This window comes from Mustela nivalis (assembly GCF_964662115.1).
Source record: "Mustela nivalis genome assembly, chromosome: 1".
Lineage (NCBI taxonomy): Eukaryota > Metazoa > Chordata > Mammalia > Carnivora > Mustelidae > Mustela > Mustela nivalis.
In genome coordinates, this window is record NC_139020.1 from 60,138,238 (window position 1) to 60,159,758 (window position 21,521).

The window sequence follows — 21,521 nt, forward strand, 5'->3', positions numbered from 1 at the left end:
ACTTTACTAGAACACTACCAAATTAACGGCAACATCCTGTTGAATGTTCAATGTATATCCTCACTGCTGAGTTTTTTCACTAGGGTAGTATTACTATACCATGATGGCTCCTCATATCTTAAATCCATGCAGTACAATCCATTCTCTACTACAGCATCATTTTCTTTTTGTAAACACAAATTTGGCTTTCACGCAGCAATTTCCATCAAACGATAAAAGTGCTAATGATGCCCGATTTAGGACATAAACAATTTACTACTGTCCTCCTTTGAGCCTTCCCTTTTTTCATTTCTCTAATCATCATACTAAGAATATTCTTTCCTAGAAAGCTGTGGGCAGGGTTGATTCCATAATGAGTTACAAGTTGATTATTTTTAATTTTAATTTTTTTTTCACTAATGCTGATATTAGAAAGCAGCGTGTCTCAAACCTGACATTTTTCTTGTTTGAGTGATGGACTCCAACCATTCCATTTCCACTATTTTGCTTTGATCACTGTGCTTCTTCAGTTTCCCCTCCACAAAATATTCTTTCTACTTCTATACAACTTTATCTTCTTTAATTATTTTCCTTCACTTATCATATTCAATCTTATTTTTCTTATGCAATTAAAATATTTCCTGGGTACCTTTTAGTTCAGTGTTTATTTGTACTTATATCACTATTCCATAGTTTGGTTGGTGACTTGCACAAAGCATATATGTTTATCTAACTGATTCACATTGACAAATTGCGAGTCAATTTGTCTATAGCTTTGTGTAAGCATGATACCAGACAAGTCTGCCCTTCTTCAATTTTATTTCCTTTTCATTTATGGCGGAAGCCTTGAAGACAATAAATATATAGTTTTAGCTTTCTAGTTTTTCATTTTCTTTCTGTCTTTCTCGTCTCTAAGGATTTTTGTTCACCCTTTAGGAAGAAAATTTTAATTTCTTTTTTTCTGGTCCCATTCTTAATCTCTTAATTTTCTTCCAGTTTGTGTATTTGTTATCCTTTTAAACAGTCATAATTTATGAGTTTGAACATACGGAGTCTTAAGATGATTTTTTAAAAGAGGATCTGGAGTAAAAGATGCCTGAGCATCTGAAACAAAGGGAGATTATAGACTCATAAGGATTAAAAATTATTTTCATTGTCTAATTTAAAATTTAAAGATGTTTTTATTTATCAGTCTGTCTTAAATAGTATGGGAAACTCTCAAGAAAAATTTCTCTTTCCAATGAAAGAGATTCAATTGTAGTTAAAAAATTTTTTGAGTATCTCCACTAAGATTTCATACCAAGTAAAGTTATTTCACTTGAGGAATTATACTTCACAGATGGATGAGACAAATTACTGATTATGATGCAAATTAAGTAATAAGTTTCAGAAAACAAAATTTCACCAAAATTTTGTTGGGGGGCATTTTTGGGAAGGATGACTTTTGCTACAGAAAGAGGTGAAGAGGATTAAATAGAAAAGCTTCATAAAAGGAGTGGCATTTGAGATGGGTCTAAATATTTGACTGAAAGAAATGAAGATGGGATGTATACAAACAACCAAGTTAAGAGTGTTAGATCAAAAGTGGGCTATTCAGAAAAAAATGCTCTTCTATGGAAACCATAGATAATATTTTAGATTTTATTTTTATAAATTATTCTAAGTAAAGTTGTCACTCACCCCATGGCACTCAATGTAAAATATTCTTCGAGCCTAATAATGGCATTACTTTTGAAGTCAGAAGGGATGTAAGTAGATGTAACAGTATGACTAGAAAAACCCTGATTGTGCCCAGATGTGTATATAAACTTTTCAATATGGTCTCCAAGGAAATAAAACTCATACAACTTTTATGGTTTTAGAATACTTTTAATTCTATAAATAAATGGAAACTCATCTGCAGCTAAAAATATGGATATTCTAGATACCTGGGTATCTACTTACTATTACAGCTTAACCATATCTCATTATTTTGTCTGCAGCTAAAGTTCTCTGGGAATTGACATCAAGGGTTAGCAAATCTAATCCAAAAAGATCACAAAGTCAAGGACAGTGACACCTTTTTAAAGTTTAACTTGACTTCTGCTTTTTTATTTCTTTTAGTCATTTGATAATCAATTCTACATTAAAACCATTGAAATACTAGGAAAGTCACAGAGACTCAAGTAAATATTCCTATGGCCAGGTTCCAGACAGCTCCAAATTAATGGAGGAAATGGTTAAAGTCAAAAGAGCTTTTTCTCTGACATTGATTTCTAAACAATATAATTATGGTTCACTCCATGGTTATAAGCTTTAGGAGCTCCCACAAAAAAGTCTTTGCTGCAGATGTGGCCACTGGCTGCTCTACCAGACAATTTGACCTTTGTTTGTAGTTGTTTTAAAACACATACATGCGTGTGTATACACACACCCGCACCCTCGGTGCCCCCCGCCACACACACACACACTCACAATCTTCTTGTGTTTGGTAGAGTAAGACAAAGCTAGGCACAAAGGTCAGGTATTCCAATATGATCTCTCTCTATTTGCTCTTAAGGCCGAAGCTTAGAAGTTTGATACATGTGAACATGGTACCTATTACTTCGTATTAGATTTTTGCCCTCAGAATTATTGTTTTCAATAACACTGTTTAATATAAACATGGAAAATAAGTCCAAGTTCGACCACTGATAATGGGGTCACTAAAAGATGTGTTCTCAAGTTAGCTTCAAAAATTTACCTTCTCTCCAAATTATTTTATGGGACAGTTATATGGTATCTTGCTAATAAAAAAACTGGGAGTAATGCCTCGTGTTCAGTTGGGCTTTTAGACTTGAGAAGCAATCCAGTCCAAGACTTTACCATAGGACTACCAAAATAACTGGATATTAGTGACACATACAAGACTTAAAGAGCTCCACCATGTTGTATTCTATATAGAGGTATGATGTGGTATCCAAAGTGTTAGTCAACACTTCATGAACACAGTAGCTCAACTTTGATCAATTTCTGGCATGTATATTAGGTAATTTTGTAGAAAAAATATAACAGATTAAATATAATTTAACTTTACTTTCCCCAAACAGGTAATCTCTTCTTACCATCCTTCTTAGAGTATTTCTTTGGTGTTTGGCAGATCATTTACCACCAATATACTGGGCTTCCTTTTTCTGGTGCTCTTAGGAATGGATTCTAGCTTTCCTAACCCAACTTTACTATTAGGCTGGTCAAATTTATTGTTTAAAACAAACACCATAAATTCACACTGTAACTTATCTGGTACATTCCTTCTACTTGTGGTTTGAAAATGTGCTGTTCAGGACCGAAATGACTCAAATATAAAAAGATTTTATTTTGAGAGAAGCAAAGTCTCCATCATCAATTAACTTTTCCCTAATGGAATTAATACAGTGTACAAGTTCGGGAATGGGTAGGTGAGAAGAGGAAGGGAGAATGAAACTTATCCACTCCCTTCCTAGGTTCTTCAAAATAGTTTCCTCATTCCCACAATGTGATATTTCTCTTCCTTATTTCTAGCACAAAGTCAGTAGCCTTAAAGATCTTCTACATAGAGGTTTGTGTCTTCACCCCATTATAAAAACATAAAGATGAGCTTGCGAGAAAAAGATGTTTCCTGCTAAACTGTAGTATCAGATTGAAAAGTCACCTAGCACAATTTTGAGGAGGTAGTCATAACTTCATACCACGCTTTCTGTCCTTGTCTGCTTCACAGATTTGAGGATAGGGGTCATAACTAGCTTATCCCTTTGGGTTAGAAAGCCTTTCCAGATGAGGTCATCATTTTCATTACTCTGTTCCCTTCTCTCTCACTAGAGTGTCTTTCTAGAGGCAACCAAGGACCTCTTTAGTAAAAATATTGAAGGCAAGGGATGCCTGGAATGATTAAAAGAAACAAAGCTTTCCCATAGCACTTGTCCTTTTCTCTGTAAGGAGATGAGGTAATATATAATCTCCTTCCTATATTACTCCACAAGGGCAGTTTGTGGGAGGAAGAGATGGATTTCTGGGAGTGAAATCCTACTACATAGCCAGGGTTATTTTCAGAAGGGCTTATCTTCAATACCCTCATTTCAGAATTGGTCTCTTTGCTCAGAGCAGTACCCTGATCAGCACTGAGAACCCCCCGATCCTCAAGGTAAGGAATGAAAGTCATTTCCTTGCTGTCGGAATAACTGATGAAAAAAAAAAAAGGAAGATTAAAAAAAAAAAAAACAAGAGATTCTACTATTAAAAGGTGAAGCACATGAATAAATGTCAAATCTTTCTGCTATTTCTCACGTGGTTTGTGTGTGACACCTCTATTTGATTTTTGCTCTGCAGTTCTCACCCCTGACCATCCACACATGTAATCTGGACAGACAGCTATATATGAATTAAATAGCCTCAAGTGCAAGTAGACCTCTGCATCTTTTTAATACCCCCATAGCTGCCTCACGTAGGAAGAGTTACAGAGAACCTTACTGTAGGACATAGAATTCACACTTGCCAAAGAAATCACTGCACGTGTAAATTAGAAACTAATCATCACTTCCTCTCTGGATACAGTGGCAGCTTTGCTTCAGAGTTTATGTTGAAATATACATTTTTATGAAATATTCCTCACTGTAGTCAACATCAGTTTAGGAGTATCAAGCACTGAGTCCCAGATCTAGCATACCAGGAAACCAGAGAGGGAAAAACTGAAAAAAGGGAATTGACAGAGGCCCGGACTTTTCTTACACTTTAAGAAGCTAATTGTATTTGTAAATGCCTGCTTTAAAACCTGACAATTGTCAGTGACAACTGTCACTGCCAGGCTATTCCTGGGTTTCTTCATCATATATTTTTCCCCAAAGTCTCTCATAGAACTGAAGGGCTTCCAGAGATGAAAATGAACTTGACAATCATGTTGCAACTCAAACAGATACTGATTCTTTCCGTCACTTTTTAATTCATTGCAGATGGTGTAAATGGGATGTTTACTGGCTGGCAGGTAATGAGTCTTGTTGTAGATAATAGTGATGGACGGAATCTCATGCCTGTTGACAGCCTAGCATCTCAGCAGGTGTATGTGGCTATCACCCATTGCTTGCCAGCACATACAGTATCGTGACAGGATGCAAAGTCAAGTCCTTTTCCCCCAACAGAAGTGATGACTGGGATACCTGAATCTCACTGGGTCACATACAAGTTGCTCTGATTTTATCCTCACTGTCCACATGGGTAGACAGTCTAAGACGTGATCTAATGTCTACTGCTCTAAAAGGAAAATATAATCTGTTTAAACATCCAAACACTCCTCTTTCCAGGTACTGCCATTCATCACAACTGTCAGTGCTTCTGTGGAAGAGTAATGACCCTCAGGCATGGGATAATGCTCCATAGGGGCCTTATGAATGCCACTGCCAAGCACAGAAATTGATCGGTTTTCAGTGGGGCTGGTATGTGCATCATGAAAGACCTGCACTTACTCACTAAATTACAAGTGGCTGTTTACCCCTTATACAATAAAGCCTGGGTTAGGGAGCCACAGACCCTGCTGATTTTAATTGTCCCAAACATGTGAGCACTAGATTTGGACCCGTCAGTGAGATAGATTTAAACAGCTTGAAACTGAAGTTAGATCAGAGTCATTCGAAAATACGTTGGAAGATAACACAGGTATTGTTGCTTTCCACTCCTTTTGCTTTTCCTTTTTTTATCCTCTCTCAATGGAAGGTAACAACATCCCACCATCCAATATAAACACATTTTTTTTTTTTTTTTTTTTTTAAGAACAGAATAAACATGCCAGTGAGAAGTTAACTGTTTCCTTCCTGTGGGCTTTCCCCCACCTCTGGACTTGTTCACACACTGTTTCTACAGTAGAAACAGTTATGTAATATGAACTCGCGATCTTCAAAGTGTCTCCCACAGGTCTGTTTCCTCATCTAACATATGTCAAGCTTTTTCTTTCAACCCTCCTTCAACCCTCCTAATCTCAACTGTATTTACTGTCAAATCTTGTTGGGAGATAGGCTACCTTGCATTCTATCGACTATTTGTACCTTGGTAAATGCTCTATCGCTATGAAAGTTTCATCCAAAATGTAGCTCTTCCTCAGCTCTCAGACACCCATTGAAAGCTGGATATTCTCTTGTGATCTCTCTTTTGATCCTATCTCCCTTAGTTCTAGTAGTAATACTATATCTTCAGGGTTTTTAGATTCTAGAAAGGGCACCATATTTTTCATATTTCTGTAATGTGATTTCCTAACGTATTTTTGATTCCTAATTCCTGTCCAATCTTCTTTGTTTACAACTTTGATAGTATTAAACACTTGATGGCTGCAGTTTAATTTTTAGTAAATAAACTTTGAAAATCCTGTTATTTTATTAGATCATAATATTTTTATGTCTTTCCTTTTCTGGGTGGTAAAAAAGAGACAGCCAAAACTGAAGAGTAAATAAACAATACTCTTCAGGATGCAGCATCTATATTAATTCACAACACATTAGTTGGTCTTACCTGGGGAATTGTTTCCCAACCTGTATGAATGGAATGGCTCAACATAAATAAATGAAGGAAACCAAATCTTTTACTCACATTGATTCGTTCCATTTTTAAGAAAATTTACTAAGTAATAAATCACCCTTATGAAATCATTACAGTTCAAAGAGCTTTTTCTACTTGGGAGAGCTCTTCCCTTGGCAGTTCAGGGTGATGTCCAACTTAACTATACTTTGGGTGTTCACAAAATTCTGCTCATTAATATCTCTAATGATGGGGCTCAGACACTTTCTTGGGAAGAGAAACTTACAATTAGAGAGATCTTAATAATTAATGAAATATACCAATGAGATAATGAAATTGGGAGCTCTCAGTATACTGCCAGGGATGAAGAAATCTTTTTGAGAATTAGGAATATGCTAGAAGACAATAAAAAAGATCAGATAGTGAACTGAGCAAAATGACCTTTGATGTAAAGCCGTCAGCTAGAAATGTCAATCCAATTCAGGACTGGATACAAAGGGACATTGTGTTGCTGAGCAGAGAGGTATTAAGTTACCTGATTATCTTCTCTGGAAGAATGCATTATGGTTTAGACACTTTTATTACCTGAAAGATGTAGACAAATCAGGGAAGATTAACAACCAGTTTTATTAGGAGGTAGCAGATGAGCTGGCGTGAATAGTACTGGTTGTTAAGAGTTCTGTATTCTCTTCTCAGCTTTGATATTCTCACATGGGAATAGTCATTCTCGAAATTTAGATAGGATAATTTATACTCTGCTCCCCAGAGAAAGGGCAGTTTGGGAACTGGAGGGAGGGAAAGGTTTAAAACAGCATAAAGACCTGAGGTGGTAAAGGGCAGGAGGTTCTATTATAGAATTTCAGCTTTAATTAAAACAACAACAAACAACAACAGTAATAACCATTTGTTAAGCCTTCACTTAACATAAGCTCCATGCATGTTGTATTTGCAACTGAGCTTTGATATATAGTACCTAATTGTTTTTGGTCCATGGAATACAGCTATTCCATAATACTATACCTCTATACTCATGTTTCCCTGGAAATATAATTTGCATTCTACTCATTCTAGGAACCCTGATTATGAAATTCAACATCACTTTCAGTTGGTTACTCTTACTCTAGGGCAGTTTTCTCACCTTGTCACACTTAACCCCGGAGCTGTAACTTAGAGTCTCACAGGAATGCCAGTTGGAAAAGGTTCCTGCCCCTTGCCTTCTGAATGATTTTCTAAATATATTTTTATATATAGTTGCATATTTTATTAATTTGCATTATTTATGAATGTCATTGAGCAATGAATTATATAACTTTCTAGCTTATTAGTGAAAATAAGTTGTCTATAAACTACCACTACATCACTATTTTTATACAGGTCATTATTCCTGGGTATATTTATTATGGTTTGCCATTTACTAAAGGATTTCAATTGGTTGACAAAATATAATTGAACTTCTTTCAAGTAATGTTGGTGACTCACTAAAGCCCCAATACATTGCACAAATATCTAATTCTATTGAGAAACTCTTATAAACAACAGAATTTCTTCCTTTCCTGATGTTCATTCAAGTTACATTACATTTGCCCCTAATCTCTGTTGTGATCTTCATTGTGGACTACTTTGAGGAGTAAATGGTGGTGAGAAGCAGGACATTTAAATATATATATATATATATATATATATATATATATATCTCCCAAAGATTTTATTTATTATTTGTTTATTTATTTATAGAGCACAAGCAGTGGGAAGGGTAGAGAGAGAGGAAGAGAGAGAATCTCAACCAGATTCCACACTGGGGGTGGAGACGGATGGGGGGCTTGATCCCAGGACCGGGAGATCATGACCTGAGCTGAAATCAAGAGTCATATCCTTAACTGACTGAGCCACCCAGATGCTCCTAATCCATGCTTTAAAGGGGCAGAACAGACTTCAGAAGACTTGTGATTTTAAGCTTGCCTCAGGAAAACAGAAGAAGCAGACTTGTAATGAACCTTAGTGAAATGGGTCCAAACCCTTATCTAACGAGGTTCTCAGTTGCTGGTGACTTCTCAGTTACCTTAGCAATCCTCTTCCCATCAAACAACTGCTTCACTTGCCAATATCATTAGACTGTACTCAGATTTCTTTTTCCTCTCCCTTTCAGGAAGAACATTTTTAGGCCAAAACAATCCTTTAATAGACCAAAAACATAAGAGATGCTATAGTTCATAAATCAGTTTCTGTTCTCTTGGCTGCTCAACTTGAGACATGTCAAATCTATGAGGCAATATATTATAGGGCCATGAGACCACTTGTTATCTTCAGCTCTGGGCATCTTCTTAACTGTTAGTTGGGTTTATTTCTCTTCTTGTTCCTCTGTACTCCCTTCTCTACATAGCAACGACAATGATTTCTTTATATGTGAAATCAGACCCTTCCATATCAGTCTCTAATGGTTGCCCATTGCAACTAGAATAAAATCTGAACTGTTCAGTATGAAGCCTGTATTATCTGGATCCTGACTCCTTTTCTGGTCACCTCTCCAATATACTTCTCCTTATGTACCGACCTTTCATAATTCACATGCCTAGCTCATTTTAATCTCAGAGTCTTTATAGTTGTTATTCTACTCTACCTGAAATGCTTTTCCTTCAGATTTTCATGTGGCTGGTTTCTAACATTGTTCAAGTCTCAGCCACATGCCATCTCCTTACACACTATTTCTATTAAGTTATACTCTTTGTTTTCTTCTTTTCACTCATTGGCATGTGTTAGTATGCTTACATATTTATTAACTATTTCCTCTAATTAGAATGCTCCGTGAAGAAAATGGACCTTGTGAGTCCTGCTCCCTATTATATTCCCAGTGTCTATAACAGTAAGGGCTCAATAAATATTTGCTGAATGAATGAATAAATAAATGACTATATGATAAAATAATGGACAGCAAGCAAGAGCAATATCAGTGTTTTTCAGTGGGTCTTTAAATGCACCTCAAATGTTTTAAAAACAAAAATGTACTTTCCTAGCACATTAGCATCAAAAGTACTAATTAAAAGCTTGGACCTTACTGTACATTGATGACCGGTCCAAAATCCTGTGGTAAATAAGTATTGCATAATTCTGGTCTTAAATTATGTCAGGCCAGTCAGTCCACAATGTTTTTCTTGGAACAAAATTGTAAACCAAGGGTAATTAATCTGAGGTCCATCAATAGGCTTGAGCGGGCCTGTGGATCCTTTGACAAGATGCTGTCCTTTTGTGGGGAGACAGTTCGCAGCTTTCAGGAGATTACTAGTGGAAGCCTTAAACCAAAAGAAGCCAGAAATCCTTTAGCAATACCACTCTAAAGCCTATGCCCTCTTCCTCTGTGGTAGTTTATATTCTTTCAAGTATAAAGATGCTAGGTAGCAAATTTCAATCATTGTCTTTGTCTATTTGGGTTATGTTCACTTTACCCTACAGCTTTCTCATGACCAAGCTGTCATTTTGTGGAATAGCAGAGGAGAGACATGTCTGCATCCTCAACTCTGCAAAAACACCTTTGGCCAGTTAGGATTTAATCTAATTTTTACCTGAATATGTTGCACATGAGCATTTTAGTAGCTTAACCTCTACATAACTCTGACATTTATTAATTTTACAATCGGGAGAAATTTTTAATCTTAGTCCTTGAAGGTTTAAATGAGATAACACTGGGTATGTGGCACCATATGAAATTGCCATTTCGGGAGGTGGAAATTGACAAGGAGAAATGATTCAACCGGTGGTTAAGTGTTCAAATGTCAACTGCTATTATTGTTGGAGAAATTATTTTTACTTTATAGTCTTCTCATCCTATAAATATTTCTACTCACGTCAAAAGTATTATTGGAGGGTGGGGTTGAATTTGCCCATGATTTTAATTTATAATACATTGGCAGTTACCTCCAAATGACATCTGAAAGACAGCCTGGAGAATGGGCTATAGAAGATAAAATTCATAGAGGCTGGTTGTTTTTCTCATTCCCAGAAGCACTTTGAACTGGAAAACTTTTACATGGAGATGAAATCCACAGAGCAGACTCATGGGTTCCATATTGGTTTCCTATTGCTGCTTACGGCTTACAAAACAGGAATGATTACAGTTCTGGAAGTCAGAAGTCCTTAAAGAAAGGTGCAGGACTGCATTCTTTTTGGAGACCCCAGAGGAGACCCCCCCCATTCTGTCTTCTCCAGCTTCTAGACACAACCTGCATTCTGTGGCTCATGGCCCTTCTCCCATCTTTAGAGTCAGCAATGTCCCATCTTTCACCTCATTTTCTCTGAGATTCTGCTTCATCGTCACATCTTCTCTGACTCTGACCCTACTGCTCCTTCCTCCTCTTTTAAGGACTGTTGTGATCATATTAGGACCACCCAGATAATCTGGATCATCACCCGTCCAAGATCCTTAACTAACTTCTGCAAAGCCCCTTTTGCCATGTTAGGCAACATATTGACAGGTTCTGTGGATTAGGATGGGGAGGGTTGTTATCATGTTATCCTTGTCTCACAGGGATCAAAATCTTCCAGGTACCCAAATTTCAAATAGCAAGCAAGATAATATTTTATTTCTTTAAAGCTCATATCATGGTAAACGACACAGAAGTATTCACATATAGTCTTACATAATTTTTAAGAGATAGTAATTTATAACTCCCCAGCTTCCCTTCTGGCCCATTGGTATGGAAATCATTGTCTTGGTTTTTTGTTTGCAGTCTTATTTTGCTCCTTTATCCAGTTTTAGTTAATCCTTATATCCCAACTTGTTCTTTCTTTGCAGAATTCATACTGCTATGTGTAGCCAAAGAATGATTAGTATGGCAAATTCTCTCAGCACTACCTTCTATCAACTCCAGGAATAAAATATCCAGGTTTCTAGCCAAGAGCCAACCAGGACGATGTTCCAGTATAGTTGATCACACCTTCCTTGTGCTCTTCCCCCAGGCACCATGTATATACAAACTGTCTCTATAGGCTCACCAGCATTTTCAGGTGTTCATGCAAATGACTACACCAAGAGAAATCCCCTCTTTCAGCTCCTTGTTTGGATAAATGTAACTCAAATGTCTTCCTTCTTCTCTCACCTAAAATATCTCCTTCCCTGACCTACATCTCCCCGTCCACTCCCTCCTGTGAATATGAGCCTTCTACCACTAAAGCCTCGGCAGCACAGGCCCATCATGACAGCCTAACATCCTTGTCCTGCTGGAAACTATTCAGCATCCAGAGGACCATCTTTATGCTGATAACACTAAAATATAAAATAATGCCAACAGCTGGTGCTACAAATGGCTTTTAAAAACGATGTTCATTCACTAAAATTCCTCTTGCTACTTTTGACATGAAACACGCAGTCTCTAATTATTCTGATCAAGACGGTGAAATACAAAAACAAACTTTAATTGTGTTTAACAGATATTTAATCAGGACTCACTGAACTACAGATTAAAGCTGAAATTCATAAACCATAATTACCCGATTGTCGCAATCTTTTGGTCCACATTCTCCTTCCGTCTGGGCGTCTGGCACCTTGCCCCGAATTTCTTTTACTGTCTTCTCAGCTTCGTTACTGTTCATGTTTTCCAGCAGAGATTTAGCACAGATTACAAAATATCTGTTCTTGGCAACTTTCTTCATTAGCTTTTTTTCCCCTTGCAAAAAAGTTTATTTTTTTTCCTACCAGAGTAGCTGGAACAGGCATACGTTTAGGGTGCTTTTGTGACACAAACTAATTATATAGTTATCAGGAGATAATACGGTAGTGATAACTAGAGTTACTATAGTTATCACGTAGGTATCATGCAATTTCTCCAGTATGCCATGCGGTGTGTCCCCATCACCATGTAATTACCTCGTGTCACTACTGCATTGTTTTATGGAAAATGCTTTTCTCTCTCTCTAACAAAACCTTTCCACCACATTTGGAAATAAAAAAAAAAGAAGTGGAATTCTTAGTTCTCATTTCTAGTACTGCTCATTCCCAGTAAGATGTCATGCGAATTAAGAGAAACACCTGTCCTCTCTTAAAAATTTGGTTAAGGAGCAAATGGAGCAATTCTGTTTTCTTTTGTTTCGTTCCACCCAGGTGAGGAAGTAATTACCAACTATATATATATATATATAGTAAGAAAGAAATATATATATATTATGTATATATATATTAGAGTATATATATAAAGTATATATATAAAGAAATATATATATATATAAAGTATATATAAAGAAATATATATATATATTTCTTTCTTTCTTTCTTTCTTTCTTTCTTTCTTTCTTTCTTTCCTTCTTTCTTCTAAAAAAACAAAGTAACAAACAAACAAACAAAAAAATACCAAAAAAACACACACACAAAAACACCCACCACCCCACCCCACCCTATTTACTTAGGATTCGTTTAGTCTGGCACTTCCCCCCTACTCTTCCCTTTCAAATCTCAGTCACTCACATTTGTTTTTTCCTCGAATTATGGTGTAAATCATTCTTAACAAGCTAGCTTGAAACTTGTCTCACTCAGTAGAAACATATAACGCCACTGTAATTGAAACATGGAACTGCAAGCTTGAAACTCTTTCTAACTATTTTTTTGGGCCAGTCTTCAGAAGGGCACACAGAGCTTCCCTTGCAGTGCTATAACCCTGTGTCACACAGTTAGGATAACATCACAGACCAAGGCAAGAGGATAAAGAGAAGGCTCTGGCAAAAGAAGAGGTGGGTGGTTCCTTTATTCCCCCCAGTTGGGCGGACAACCCTCTGAAGCAAGGACTGTAGTTCCAACTTATTTATCTCCAGTTGATGGCTTGAAGTCTGACCTCACAAAGACCTCTGGATGTGATATCCCACCTGAGAGCTCCAGTTTAAAACAGGATGGAGTGGCTTACTTTGCAGCTCAGATGAAAGCTGTTTCCAATTCTGCTTTTATTAGTCACCTCCCCATCTGATAGCTGCCCATTCAGTTGTACACTTAACTCAAGTTGGGGTAAAAATCACCCCCCAGAGTTTGAAGGGCTGGAGAAATTGCTATTCCATCCTAGAGCACAGTTCTTCAATCACAGAGTTCCTCTAAATACAGTTGACAGCCTTTGAGATGCAAAATGCATCACTTTAATGTAGTAGAGGTCCCCTTCACTGCATTGCCAAATCTATTTAGCAGAATCTTCTTGGAATAATCTGTCCCTAGACCTGAGGATGTGCAGTGATTTTAAGCATTTTAAGCTAACGATAATGGTTAGTGCTGAGAACAGATGTACCTGGCTGTGATGTGATCTATTCCAGTAGGCTTTTATGAGCTGTTCATTCCTATTGACTTAGCATTTTATGTCTGTGCTTTTGCCTGGTGTGATGGTTGCATAGGGGTGTCATGTGTGTATTTTCCTGATGCGTGATGGCTGCACAGGGGGCTGTGTGTATTTTCTCAGTGCAATGGCTACACAGGGTGTTGCGTGTGTGTTTGCCTGGAGTTATAGCTGCACGTGTTATTGTGTGACTCCTACCCCCATTTGATGCCTGCTCGCAGGGTCCTATGTGTATCTTTTTCCTAGTGTGATGGTTGCACTCGTTGCTCTGCTAATGATGGACATTTCTAGCAATTATCTATCTACAGGGTCCTGGGGAAAGAACTGCAGTAAAATCAATAAACAGTGCTAGACAGGCCCTTGTAAATATGAAATGACACCCCTGCATAAATGCCTTTTCCTACCATAGCATGTTAAAATCCAAGTGTTGTTACCTTTTTGGCACTGGGATAAAATTTCTATGGTCTCTCCATCTCTTTCATATATTACAGTCGTCTAGGGGAGTTTGAGATTATTGCTGTTTGGAGGGCTTTTACCCACGAATCCATCTAATGACACTTTTCACTACATTGTCCTACACATCACCTCTTACACTCCACCCTGACTTGCTCTGGTACAATAGCTGATGTTCTGAAAGTGAACGTGCCTTTCATTTATTCCTACAGTCTCACCAAGCCCTCCCTACATGCCCCCTACATCACGCGCACACCGCCCCCTCCCTCGCCTCTCTGTAGTCTCTGTATCCCTCCTGTGTTCACCAAATGGAACTGACAAAGGAAAGAACCAATGAGGTTAAAGTCTTTTGAAACCCCTGGAATACAGATGAGCTGGGAGGCATCTGGAAACAAAACCAGACACTTGAAATCAAAGAGACAAGTAAATTACTATCCTAATCTAGGAAGAATAACTAAAGGTGTCAGTGGGGTTCCATTGATAGCACTTGGCCCTGGGCCAGAATGCCAAGGGTTCAAACTCCACACCAGCTTTGGGCTCAGGCCCAAGACTTGCCACTGCAGGGCGCAGCAGCCTGTGCAGCAGTGTTAAAGGTGTCAGCCTTCTGCAGAGAGGTTAAGTCCAAGTCCTTCCGCCTGCTTGTCATTACGCCCCAGAGGGATGCCGAGATAAACCTAGCTTCCTCTCCAATGCCTTTCTTAACCGGTCGGGCTGTGGAGGAGCTAGTACTCAGCAGCAGTATTCACTAATATCACTGTGTACACTCACTGAAACCCCCCTTTTCTGATGAGACTGCCTAGGGAATTAAAGTATGTGCAAGAAAATCCAACTCCCCATCAGAAAACCTGATGTCTGGCCTAAAGATTCTTCCATCAATGCAAAGAGCTAAGTTTGGAAACCTAAAACCACGTGTCTAAATGAAAGGAAATGTTTTCATTGGAACAGCTTACATGTCTGGTACACTTGCATAAAAACTATTGCATAGCATTTTAGAGCTAAAATTGCTATAAAATGCTTAATACAGTAAGAATAATTATGAGATTTTGCACGCACAGCTGGTATACAACTAAAGTCTCAGCCACAGATTCAATGGAGCATGGGAAAACCATTTATAAAAATTCCTGGTATGCCAGCTTAACTCCCCATCAACAGCCCATCAACACTTCCTCCATTCTTTAGGTGGAAGGGGAAGATATATACCTATTAAATGCTTTATTTCTTCTTTCATGGATGTCGTTAATACTTGGTTCAAGGAATTCTAGTTCTTTCTTGACAGTAGCAATATAAATTATAACAGGACAAATGACCTGAACCCAAGGTTTCCTTCCCCCTCGGCACAAGGGTAACAAATACAGTAAATACTGAAGCAAAAGCCCAAATTCCAACATCTACTTGTAGCACCCACTCCCCTCTCACTTCTTCCCTCTATCCCTTCACCTCTTCTTTTCCCTCTTCTCTGAGATTCAAATCTCTTGGTGACTTTCTGGGTACTCTGGATCCCCCTGTCACAGCCTACCCAGCCCTACCTTGGCCTAGGTAGTATCTCAAGGACAGAACTCTTCTTTCTCTTCCTCCAGTCAAATCATAATGGTTCCTTTTTTTTCTCCATTCCTTTTGGCTCCAATTAATAATCATTTGAAAGAAGCTAAAGTAGTTTGAACTTTCTGTGGTTAATTATAATTTAATATAGATTATTACTTGTTTTAAAAAAAGTGAATTTAAGAGTCAAAGAAAGAATTTCTTTATTGAAGCCTCTTAGGATCTAAGGAAAATACCAGACAAGGTGAGAAGATTCTAATCAGAGGCACTGCTAGATACTCCACTGCATTGTCTTGGTCAAAAGATGAGAAGCCACTGTAGATATATGGGAACCCCAAGGGAACTCTGCTAACACAAAGGCAACCTGGTACAATATATGAACTGAACTGGACCAGAACCAGGAAACTGACGTTGGAGTACCAATCAACTTTGGGGAAATCATTCATTTCCTTCAGCTGGGAAATGAGGACCCTATCCTAGCAAATTTCTATGATTCCTTGCAGCTCTATGAAAGTCATGTCATGGCTTTCTGATTAAGAATCAATTGGCTCTTCTGGTTTTTCTGCTTTCTCCAGCCAAAATTAGAGGTTCTGAATAAAAATGGCCAAGAGTAGTTCCACATGGAGCCCTCCTAGCTAAAGGAGTGTTGACAGTAAGTTTTAAGTTCTCTGCTTACTATTTGCATACATACTTTTGAGCTGGCCCCTTTATGCTATACAGATATTTTCTTAGCATTTTGTTTCTCCCCATGTATTAATTCAACAATCATTTATTGAGCATTTTCTATATATGAAATAGAGCTAGTCACTGATGATAGAATCAAACAAGATAGCTTCCCTGCTTCCTATGAAGCACAAATGAATCTACTATTCTTGTCCATTTTTCTCTCTCTCCTTCATTTCTATGCATAAACACATATATTTCTTAAACTACAAGGTTAGTATAGAAAAAATAAGAGGAATTGGATTTATGTAATCTGCACCCAGTCCAAAGTACTGTTTACCTTCAATAAAAGAATATGATAATAATTTGTATTAGAAAATTATAGTCATTCAAATAAGCACTTCGAAGGTATAAATGGTATTTCTCAACATGTGTTTTGAGGTCACTGATTTACATTAAGGACAACAATTTGGGTGGCAAGAAAATTATAAAGGTAAAACTATCTCTTCTGCAGATAAAATTCTGGGATAAAATCTGAGACTCCTGTAAATAGCCTCTGAGAATGTGAGAACACAGAATATTTTTCTTTGGTCTTTTTTCCTCGGCAGATTCAGGGGTCTTATCCCTTCAAATTTTCTTTCCTGAATTAATAATATTAACTTCCATTTGTTAAATACATATTAAATTCCAGACATTTCCAATACACTACTTTATGTTAAGAAAGTGATGCTGCATTGTAGATATTATTACCCTCACTTTACAGATATGAAAACTGAGGCTCAGGGAGGTGAAATAATTTGTTTCCACAAGCATTTCTTGGTTCTACCAAGTCTAACATTATTAAAAAAAAATAATCTTGCTTGAATGCTTTATTAGCAAATAAGGAAAACACCCTTTATAGTCTTTCTTCACAATCATTCACTGCATTACAAATACTACATGAAAATAGGAGATGGTTAAGGTTTTTCTTAGAAGGTCTGGCTAACTTTTCATATTTATTTGGACTGAGATGAATAATTAAATTTGGGGCTTTCAATCAAAGGAAAGGAATGAGCTATTTGCTATCAGAATATGTATTTGTTGTTAATTGATCAGACATGGATAAGGTGTATTATTACAACTATATTTGTGAGGTATGGTTTATGTTGTTCTACTGCATATTACTCTGTGCTGTTTTTCATTTTCCTGCACTTTGGACTTTTTGTTTTGTTTTTATGAATTTAGTCACAGTTGGTTGTGTTTTGAACTTTGTAAAAATGTAATACTCAGAAAATTTAAAAAAGAAAAAGAAAATATTTTCAAAATGATGTCAAAATCAAATCTACCCTCACTAATTTGATTTGTAGGAAATGGAGAACAAAGTATTGCAAGCAGAATACTTTTAAATACATCCTAATTACTTCAATGTGCAAATGCATTGACTAAATCAAAGCATGCATTTAACACTTTGCACTTCATTTGTGCTTATTCATCTAAGTTCTATAGGTAACAATTCCACAAGAAAATAAGGAGGTAAACCTCACTATGGCCAATCATTTTACAGTTATTGGAGGAAAACTACTGTTCTAAAGTTCAAGCTTACCTGTCGAGTCAGCTCAGTTTTGGACTAATGCAAAAGACCATTAGTCTAACTAATACAAAATAACAAATAATTTATTGCAGCTACTTAAGTTTTCCTGATTGAGTTTGTCTTTCCTATTCTTCTCTTCTGCTTTCCATGGAGTAGGACAAAGGAGTGGGGGTAGCAAAGCCACATAAGTATTCAGTAGGGTAAGTCCTGGGGAATGATGCCATAGGGCTGGAGGTGATATGCAACTGAGACTGGGATGGAGTCATGATGGCAGGTTTACCTAGAGTTTGGTCTGGGACCAGCTACACCAGAATCACTTGAGGAGGGTGTTAAAAAGACGTATACCAAGGTTACACCCCAGAGCAAATCAACTGAATTAGTATGTCAAGGTGGAACTCAAAGATCTACCTTTTATAATAGCTTCCCAAGTAATTCCTCGGCTCTAAAGCCTGAAACACACTGGCATATGCACTTAAGCTCTCTGATTCTATATCCAGTGTGAGCCCTGCTGGTACACCTACCCTCTGTCCCAGTTGCCAAGTTTCATGTGCAAGTACAACCAGCTGTCCTGGGAGGAATTAATTCTAGTAATAATAGCCCAAGGGCTTAGCCAGGCATGATGCTCTCTGATATGCAAGATCTCATCTACTCTCCAGCACAAGGACTATGAAGTAAGCATTATTGCTCTTCCCCTCTTTTAGATGAAGAAACTGAAATTCAGAGATTGAGAAGCTTATTGTGGGTTTCATACTAGACACTGCAAGAGCTCTTAAGAACTACACTACTTTAATTCTTAGCCTTGTGCCTTGCAAAAATTATACATTTTTTAAAGATTTGCTCATTTATTTGAGAGAGAGAGAGAGAAATTTTTAAGGAGACTCCCTACCAAGCTTGAAGCCTGATGTGGGACTCTATCCTAGGACCCTGAGATCAAGAGTCGGCCCCTTAACTGATCACTTAACCAGGTTCCACGAAAAATATGTTCTTGAAAGACGTTTCCTATTGTAAAGGAACTTGTCTAGATGCTAGTTAGACTGGTTACGTAATAATACTTAGGGTGCGAACATTTGAAACCAAGTTAATGTTTCCTTCATTTATCTTTACAGATACTAAAGTCATCTAAAGTAAGGTGCTAATCTTTCATTAGCTCATTCAACAACATGCACTTTGCCAGAACCTGAGGTAACAAAGATAAGTAGGACATAACTTCTACCTTCACTGGAATTACCGATCTGAAAATGAGATGAGCTTGAGTATAAATAGTTCTGGATTAACTTGTAGTCAGTGGAGGCCTGAGTGGAGAGAAAGTGGTTCATTTTCCCGGCAGAAGGGAAAGAGGGTGCAGTCTGGAAATGTTTAGTTACTTCAGTACTTTGCCATTGGCTGGTGTAAAGAGTTTAGATTTTAAAAAAGGTTATATTTTTACTTAAACAGTTTTGTTAGAAAAGGAGTGGACAAAGTTACTTGTGTATTTTGAGCCAATAAAACTTTATCTGGTTCATTCTTTCTGGCACCTAACTGGCTTCTTTTTTGGCTAAGTTTTGTGTACAGAGCCAAGTAAGTTGTTACGTTTATTCATTCTTACACATAGCCAAGATTCTATTCTTGAGAGGGGTGTCTGATAAATTTTATCAGCAGCAGTTTATTCTACCACAAAAAGTGACTTTATGCTGACATAATGGCTGTGTCCTTTACTCCATTTTCATGTGTTTCAATTACTCAAAATATTATTATTACTGGATTATGAGGTTTTTACAGGATGAGAAATTTAGAATTTAGAAGTTAAAAACAATTGAAAACATAAAGAGTGATCTAGACTTCTTTTATGATAATCTCATATACACGTGCATGTGCTTTGAGTACATTAATGTCAGAACCGACTGACAGACTAAAGAAGATGAGTTCTAGAATGTCATGATAACTCGAGGCAAATGTACAAGGTTCCAAAAAAACCAACCAAACAGGCAAAAAACCAGAGATTCTGAGAAGCACTGGGCAATAGAAACAATGTGGTCTGATTCAGAAAATACATGCCATATCATATTCTATATGATAATGATTCCAAAAATCTGTATCACAGACATTTCAAAAGCTTAATAAATTAGAAAAGCAAAACATTTTAATTCCATTAAGGGGAGATAAATAATAAACATGTATTCACCTCTTAAATTGAATTAGCATGAAATTTGGAATTAATATTATTTAAATTATTTACTTTTAATATTATTTAAATTATTTGCTTAAAATGTTTATGTTTCTAATTATTATAGTATTTTTAGAACATTTCAAAAGTTTAAGAAAAAGAAGAAATAAAATATCACTTAATTTCATCCGACAGATGTTCACATTTTAATATATTTCCTTTGATTGTAATCATATACTTTCAGTTTTTAAATTTAGGATAATGTTAGGGGTACAAGTTTCTTTTGGATGAGATACTTTCTGTTACATTAGTTCATGAACAGAATGATATGTAATAATATGTAATAATGTGCAATGGTATATATGCAATGATATCTATGGATGTCCCATAATTTGTTTAATAATTTTTCCAATGAAATATTAAATCTTTTTCCACTTTTGTAAATGACATTGTAATGAACATCTTTATACATCAATCTCAGTCTAGAGTTTCTATTCCTGATAGATTTCTAGAAGTAAAATTACTGAGTCAAAAAGATACATTTTTAAAGAAGGTTTCTTGACAATATAATGCCATTTTATTTTGTGGAATTTCATGTCAATACATATCCCCACCATCACTATATGAGTGCCAGTTTAACTGCACATGTGCTAGCATTGAGAAGTATTATTGTCATAAATAATGTCTTAAAATGCTAGTGAGTTATACTTCTTAATATGTTTGTTCGACATTTGTATTTCCTCTTTTGTGATTTTTCTTTTCATAATCTTTTTATATTTTTTACCAAATATTTATCTCAATATCTTCATATTTTTTGCTTCCACTCCATCTCTGATGTTATCACTACATTCTGGACTCTCCTTATCTCATCCTGAACCATGGCATCATTCTGCCTATCTTTATTCCAAATTTCTTCCATTCTGATTCATTCTATACACTGCTGCCTAACAGTACTTTTGAAAATATCATGCTTTTATCCAGGCCAATAACCTACCAAAGTCCCAGTTATTTATCTATCAACTAAATGCAACTGCCTTATTCAGAAAAAAATTAATCCCATTCTTGGATATTTCCTTATGAATTCTGTTGAATAACCTCGGTTGTTGATGTATGGAGCCTATATGCAGTTAAGTTTTTATATGTGGGCATTTATATATAGTAGAGAGAGATACAGACCGATACAATGCTGAATACTAGACATGAAAATTGAAGGGGCTTTTCAGAGCATCAAGTCCAACTCTATATTTATAAATAAACTGACTCAAAGTGTTCAATATTACTCAAGAGAATAGAACTAGTTAAGTGACAGAACTGGGATCAGAAACCAAGTCTCCTGATTCCCAGTTCAGTGACTTTTAAATAGAGAATAATAAAAATCATT

General features: G+C 36.7%; 1 protein-coding gene across 4 annotated transcripts in view; it reads right to left on the reverse strand.

Moving 5' to 3' along the window:
• The window catches only part of ZBTB20 (zinc finger and BTB domain containing 20), a 305,100-nt gene that overhangs the window by 227,579 nt on the left and 56,000 nt on the right, over positions 1-21,521 (reverse strand). The window lies entirely within an intron of this gene.